This window comes from Mustela nigripes, chromosome 11, assembly GCF_022355385.1.
Source record: "Mustela nigripes isolate SB6536 chromosome 11, MUSNIG.SB6536, whole genome shotgun sequence".
NCBI classification, from domain to species: Eukaryota; Metazoa; Chordata; class Mammalia; order Carnivora; family Mustelidae; genus Mustela; species Mustela nigripes.
The window spans coordinates 32365376-32373294 of record NC_081567.1 but is presented as its reverse complement, the minus strand read 5'-3'; positions in this window follow the sequence as shown (position 1 = coordinate 32373294).

Sequence of the window (7919 nt, the reverse complement as noted above, 5' to 3'; positions counted from 1 at the left end):
CTACAGAGGACCTGCCCAGCAATGAAAAATGGGAGGGTGTGGAGGACAGGGCAGTGAGGGGGGAGCAGAAAGTCCCGGTGTTGGCCCCTGACCACACCAACTCTGTGACCGGGAGCTCCATACCACCGGCTCTGTTTTACTGTCGTGAAAAGGTTCTCATGAAGATAAAGTAAAGCAATGCCTGTAAATCAAGCAGCTTAAAGCAGGATGTTCAGTAAACCTGGGGCATCTTTCTCTCCATCCGGCTGCATCCACAGCCTTGCACCCAGCAGTGGGTCCAGAGATGCGTCCACAACAAACAGCCAGAGCTGCTTCCTCCTTGTCGCCGTCCCCACTCTCAGCGGCCCTGCCCAGCCTCCTCTGGCACCACCCATACCCCAGCCTCATAAGGCCCCCCTGAGATTCAGGTCTCACACTTTCCCATTGGCTCATTTCCTCCTCATTCTATTCAATGCTGCCAGCTCTCCCCAGAGTGGTCCCAGAGGCCTCTTGAAGACAAAGATTAGAATGTTTTCAATATGGCCTAATTGTTCTCTAGGGAGCCTCATCCCTACCCAGCCCCTCCCCCACAAGGAGAACCTCCTTAAGTTTTTCCTGGAGCCCTCACCCCCACTGAGTCCAGAGAGCGGCTCCTCCCCCACCCTGGAAGGCAGGCGGCCCTTCCAGATTGTTCATTCAAGGCCCCCTTGTGCTTTCTCAACCCATCCATGTGGGGTCCAACGTCGGCATGTTTGAGTGAGTTTGCAGCTCACTTTGCAACCAAAGCACAACACCCGAGGATTCCGGATGTCCCCACACACAGGTTCACGAGTGAGTGCCCTCAGCCTGAGGCATTGCTGTATTTCTGAAAAATGGGTTCTTTGCAGGTTCAGGCTTCTGCATGAAGGTAACCCCAGCAGGTGTCGCCACACGAGGTGAGCAAGGTGTCTGCCCTGGAAGCGAGTACGAAACGCGATGAAATCAGCCGCCCGGGGCCAAGGTTGCTAGCCCCCCAACAGTTAGCCTGAGAGCCAGGTGAGACCACAAAAGAAAGCAGTCTGGGCCTGCATGTGCGGAACAAGTCGGAGAACTGTCCACGGTGGGTTGGGTGAATGGGTCAGGGAGAAGCGTAGGAGGGTTGCATCAAACCAGCAGGAGGGCTGACCACACACCTCCCTTCCTGGTTTCACGACATCAGGTCAGTAGCTTGAAATCAGCCTCCGCACGGATATTTACAAGGCAGTAATCGACAAGCTCTACGAACCTAGAGTCTTGTTCAGTTTGGGGCTTTGTTTCTAGAACACTGGTTAGGCAACATTTACTGATGAGGGAGCAGGAGGCTGGCTGAGGACAAAGCAAAAGCTGGCGCCTTGCACCCCCCCCCCCCTTCATCCGCTCCCCTCTATATGTGTAGCATTCCTCAGGCACCCCTGACTGCCATAAAATGATAAATAGTTAACTTGCTGAGATCACAATCCTGCAAGACAGGAGTCTCCCTTGGTTTGCAAATGTCCTTGAGATTACAACAAAGAAGTTACCTTATCAATAGCCCAATTTCCAAAGACACAGAACTCAGTTCCTCAAGCCTAATGTCACCCTCCCCTCCATAAAAACCGAAGGAGGTGGAAGTAGAAGGAAAAGTAAATAAAGTTAAATTTCTTCTAAACCTAAATCTCATTAACAAGGATGCTTGATAGCAGGAATGTAACATTCCACCAGACTTCCAATTGTCTATACTTGAAAGCAACTAAGCCTTCAATATCCTGATAGTATTCTTTGCCCCAATAGCCCTTCTGAACACCCCTTTGTCCTCACCTACCCAACTCCTGTGTATATAACCAACCACTCCTCACAACCCGGGGCAGCCGCATCTCCGCCTGCCCACGGGCCCTGTCCCCGTGCTCTAATAAATCACCTTTTGCACCAACGACGTCTTAAGAATTCTTTCTTTAGTCGTCGGCTCCGAACCTCCTCACCCCACCGAACCTGACTTGGGTTCTGGGACTTCATCATTTTCAAGCACACCAGTGGTAGCCTGGCAGAGTGGTTAGAAGTTAAAGGCACAGCTGCTGCAACCAGAGAGAGTGGGAGAGTCGAGAAAGTCCTTGAACATTGCTGAAGCTCGGTTCTGTCATCTGTCAGGAGGACTGGGTCACCTTAAAAGGATTCACTCAGATTACATGTTCTCCCTGGACAAAGCGCTCAGCACAGTGTCAGGCACAGAGAAAACCCTCTCTTAGGATCATATTACAATAGCCAGGACCCTGGTCTGCTGCAAGAGGGTTAACATTTTCCCTCCCCATGCTCCTCTCCACGCTGGCCCCGCTTGTCAGAGACATTCACGGCAGGACGTGAGCTCAGGAACAAAATAAAATTGACTGTGTATATATTTTGTTTCCAAAGTGCCAACGTCAAGAAGAAAATCTCTACAACTTCTCATCTTTGCCAACCTTACTTTTTTGGGTGTTTGTTTTAAAAAAAAAAAAATAGCGTTCAGAAAGCCAAGTCATTCTAGGAGGATTTTTCAATAATTGCCTTTTTTCCCTTCAGATGTTCCAAGATGATTTCCACCACCATCGAGATACAGATAAAAAGGAAGTGGAGTGTTTCCGTGCCGGGCCCAGGCTGCCTCATGAGCCGGGAGGTTATAACAAGAAGAGAGCTGTCTCCCAGAAAAGCTAATCCGTCGTTTTCATGTCCAACCTTCACAAATTATGCCCGCGTGGCAGAGTTTGAATCACTCCCTCTAACAGCCTCTGAAAACAAATGCAAAACCTTTCAAGTTCATTCAAAGTCATTACAACACTTTCCAGAACTGAATCAATTACCGTAACCTCTGTGGGTGTGTAAAATATGAAATTACCAGCACCCTCGCAGAGCCGGAGAATTGGCAAATTAGCAGAAATTGATTATGGGCACTTTGGGAGCAACCCCCGGTGGATTAAGTGTCTCGATGACAAACAGCAATCTACTATTTGTGAGATTTTGTTTGATGAAATCATCTTGTCTGCTAATGGTCCTTTCTTTGCCTTGGTGACCGCTGATTTTGCCACCTAACCCACTGACGTGGCGGTGGCAATGCCTGATGCAAATAAGACAGGCCACTGGTCCTGGAAGATCCGAGATCTGTTTTGGGTCCCTGTGGAGATGAGAATTTGGTCATTTCAAAGGAGCTCACCGTGATTTCTCTTTCCCTGGGTCCTATGTTCAGAGAGGCAGGGGGAGGTGGTGGGAAAGCGGAAGGGGACGGAGGGCTGTGGAGGAAGAGCCTGGGGTTCTCGCTCAGTGCAGGGAAGGTCTGGGGAAGAAGCTTGCTTGGAGAGAGGAAACGGGTCATCTGCCTGCAGGAGAGATCAGGGTGATCCTGGGCCCAAAATCTGCGGCCAGTACTGTTTTCTCCCCACTGCCTGCTTGACTGAAGAGTTCACCATCCACCTTGCCAACCAGCATGCCAACCTTTCCACGTGGGCTTGTGTTTCCTGGTCTTCTGGTTGCCCTGCAGAGAGGGAACACAGAAAGTCCATCCTCTCCCTCTCCCAAGGCAAAGCCAGCATGGAGGTGGGGAAAGAGAAGGTACCAGTGTTTCCCAAGCACTCAACGTGTGAGGTGCCTCAGTGTGCAACTGTCCCAGATCAACCCCGTGGTGCAGGAACAGCCACCCCCATTCTGCGGAGCAGGAAACTGGGCTCGGGAAGATGAGAGAGCGTCGTTGATTCCTTCATCTGTGCATTCAACAATATTCACTGGGCACCTGCCTCGTGGCAGGTGATTTCTCCAGGGCTCTGGTTACAGCTGGAAAAAGATAGAGTGGTTTACCTTCTCCTGGAGGAAAAGAGACATAAGCATGAGATAAATCACTAGACGTGATGGTTACAGATTATGCTAACTACAGGGAAGGGGGGGGGCACAACAGAGTGGCAGGGCAGGCATTTGCTAGGCTGACCTCTCTGAGGAGGTAACAGTAGAAGTATAAAGATGAGAAAGAGCTGGAGTGCCCATCTGGGGGGAAAGAGCATGCCCGCAAGTGCGAAGGCCCTGGGGCAGAGCTAGTTCACCCTGCACAATTTAACTATGCAATGCAAAAAAGAATAAGGAACAGCCAACCCTTGTAGCCAGAGCTGCTTAACTCCTAGTAGGTGCACAAAAGTCCACCTCATGGACCCCTGAAGCTTCCAAGCCCATGAAGCCAGCAGGTCCTCCAGAGAAGCAAATATCTTCTCTGTCTGTATCCCCAAAGCCAGGCATAGTGTCAAGGCCAACCGCCAAATGAATTAACGAATGTTGGCTAGTCCGTGCTTACTGAGTGAGGGAGCAAGGGAAAGAAGAAATGCCCCAGCCTTGACATCAGGAGGACCCAAAGGCAAACTCTGTATAATTTGAGGCTCAATACTTTTCTGAGCCTCAGTCCCCTTCTCTGTGAAATGGGCATGACTTCCCCATGGGTTCACTGTGAGCACAAAATGAGATAAGATAGGTGAAGCCCAAACAAAATGTCTGGTTTGTGGTTAACATGGAAAAAATTAAAAATCATTATATTTCTGTGTGTTTTTTAGCCAATTTACACTGAGCTCTTTAACTAAACCCCTCTCTTGTGTTGTCTTCTGATTCTCACATGAGACCATGAAGGGAGGAACTGTCTTTGACCTACTTTACAGAAAAGGAAACTATGCCCAGAAAGGTTAAGTAACTTGCCTGAAGTCACACAGCTATAAACAGCTAATAAACTCCAAATCCACAGCCTTACCCTGTCTCTTCCCAGTAAGGGGTGGGGTCTGTGAACTATTTTTAGCAGTTCGTTATTTGCGCTCCCTGCCTATGATAGGCAAATCTCTTATTTCCTGACAGTTTCTGGTATGGATTTGTTTACCCAAAATGCGCACACGTGCGCGCGCGTGCGCACACACACACACACACACTCTCTCTCTCTCTCTCTTTTAAATTAATCCACAAGTGCTTTAAAGGAGGGAGATGAATCTTGCTTCAACCTGCTGTCCCTCCTCCTCTCAGATGCCCCCATGCTGTTCTAGTTAATAGGCATGGATTCCCCACTGCCCGTTTCCACCAGCTCCCCCAAACACAGCCAGCCACCGCCTCCCTCAACCTCTCACCCCATGACGGAGTGCTTCTCAGAAGCCAGAGCTGGGAGGGGGCGGGGGCTGTGATGCAGCCATCAAGGGGAGCACAACAGGCTCCTGGCAAATCAGAGGGAATGACTCTGCCGCTCTTCACACTGTTAACATAATGAGGGGGATAACCTGGTATTTAAATCGCAGCCAAAGTGGTAAATCTGCATTGTCAGGCTTCAACGTGATTTACAAAATAATTTTAAAATGCATGAGCCTTCTTCTTTATGAAGCATGGGGGTGCTAAGTTAACTTCTAAATATTTTATCACACAAGGTGAGCTGTTTGCCTTGTGGCCATCACTCACGAGCCAGAGAGGGGGGCACGAGGTGCACTAGCCTCCGAGACCCTCTGTCATCACTCGTGCAGGGCATTCTTGGGCTGTGGTGGGGGGCAGGTTTTGCGGTTTAGTTTGCCGCTGGCCCTTTGAATAGTGCTTTTGTTCAGCGTCTTCCGGGAAAATGGCTGCTGCGGGCAACACGGGGGGGTGTGGTCTGACTCCATTCACTAGAACTGAATGGGAGACCACTGACTTTGAGATTTCCTGGGTGGGGATCTCTGAAGGGCAAAGGAGAACCTGCAGGTTTAGTGGGGGAAGGAGGACAGCAGCCCCCCAGCATTTTTGCTACCTGGAATAAATCGCAGCTGGCCCAAGTGAGAGGCAAGGACAACCCAGGATTCGGTCAATCTGGAGAGGAAAAAAAAAAAATGTTACATTCAGAAGGTTTCTCTTCCTTATTGCTAACTTGCTACTCAAGGCTAGGATCAAGCTCCCATCCCTGGAGCTACATGTTGGGTTGTTGGGTCATGGCATCCCCAGAGGATTCTGATCAGGATTCCCCAAAGTCATCTGGGACTGTGGGCCTTGGTCAGGGCTCTATCGTGCTGAAGTTCATCCATCTTTGGATGTCGTTCCTCCCCATCACCGGAAGAGAGGTGGTGAGTGGACAGAGACTGGGATGTTGGTTGAAGACAACTGGATATCACGTTCGACTGAAGAGATGGTCCAGGGCTGCTCTTCCCGATGAGCTGAACCGGAATCTCTGGGGAGGGGACCACAAGAGCCTGCGTGTATAATGAACTCCCATGGTGGTTCCCACGCACACTACAATATCAGACCTGCTAGGCTGTGCTAGAGCCTTCTCCGAACCCCATCTGAACACTGGAATTTGGAAAGGGAATCTGTAAAAACCCACCCAGGAATCCTGATTTAATGAAGGAGAGGTGTGGCCTGGAGAGCTTGAAAAGCTTCCCAGGTGAGTCTGGGTGGCAACCAAGGCTGATCCCCAACCACTGAGCTAGAAGAACATGAGGCTCTTGGATTTCTATGCGTTAGTACCTGCACTCAACTTGAACCTCTGTAAGGGACAGAATGTTCACCACTCACCACTGCTCCAGGTGTCTCACTCCTAAACAAATGGCTCTAATGGAGAGACCTTATTCCTCCAACGTAACTGAGCTTTCACTACACAGCAATCCCACTTGCGGGGCCTCGCCACCTTGAGATCAGGTTGTGCCGATGGGCAAACGTGCGGAGTGGATGATATCTGCATCATCCTTCTTTCTCCTCCAATGCCCGTGCCTCTGTGCCCCCCACCCCCAATCCTGCCTGGAAGCCAGTGCCCTAGTCTCTCTCCCGCCATGAAAACACTCAGGAAGGTGTCTTCATTGAGTCGGTTGCACATGAGAATGAAGGAGCCAACTGAGGGTATGAGTATGACTGTCAGAGACCTGGCTCCACGTGGCTCTACCCCTGAGGACCTTGGACAAGACCCTTCCACTCTGGGTCTCTGAGTTCCCATCTCTAAAACGAGGGGGGTTGGTCTGGATTAGTTCTTGGGACTTGTCTGGCTATTACAGTCTAATCTGTGAAAGGAAGGAGACAGGTGGGAGTAACTGTTACTGTAGTCAGTGGAAGGAGAAGGTGGGTTGATGAGGAACAAGAACACAGTCAAACAAGAGAGGAAGAGTAGAGGGAGGGGGAGAGGAACAGAATGAGGGAGAAAACAAGGGAGGGAGGCTGGAGGGAAGGAAGGCAGGTCACTGGAGGCTTTTGAAAACTTTCTAATGCATCAAGCAAAATATTTTGAAAATTTTAGACAACACTACTCTTTATATAGTACTTATTACATGGTGCTGGTGTACTGTTTGAATCACAAATTGCATGCTAATGGCCTAATTCATAAACCATTGACATTCTTTATGAGTCCTTAGCATTCAGAAATGAAGAATTTGTGTTCAAAATATAATTTGCATTGCAAAATTCAATAATTTAGTTTCTCATATTCATTAATGCCTAAAACCACAACACATAACTTATCCCATTCCAACTCCCTCCTCAGGACACTGGAAAAAGAAGTGTTTCAGCTAGGAAATCAAGGACTGCTTTTATGGCCAAGCTTGGAAGGGCTCAAGAGCCATGGCAAGGGGAAGACAATCTGTTTCTCCTTAAGGAGTGGGCGCAGAAGGATTCTAGCACAGTCAAGATATCAGCGCTAGAAGGGCCTCTCAAGCACATGTTTTTTTAACCTTCCCAATCTCAGTCACCACCTCCCCAAATCTGAGACTCAAATCCCTACGGAAAGTTAAATATGAAATTTTCACCAAAATAGTCAGGGGGAAAAAACAGCAAAATGATCAATGTCACACATGGTTGACAGTCTGTGGGACACTTGGAAATAGTGTCCATCAGATATCTAACAGAAGGAGCTGTGGAATACACTGTGAGCTAGAGATGGAGAACCTTCCTCTTAGCAGGTGTCTCTGTTGTGAATTACCAGCCCTGCCTCATATATATGAAAGACCAAGTTGGTCTTC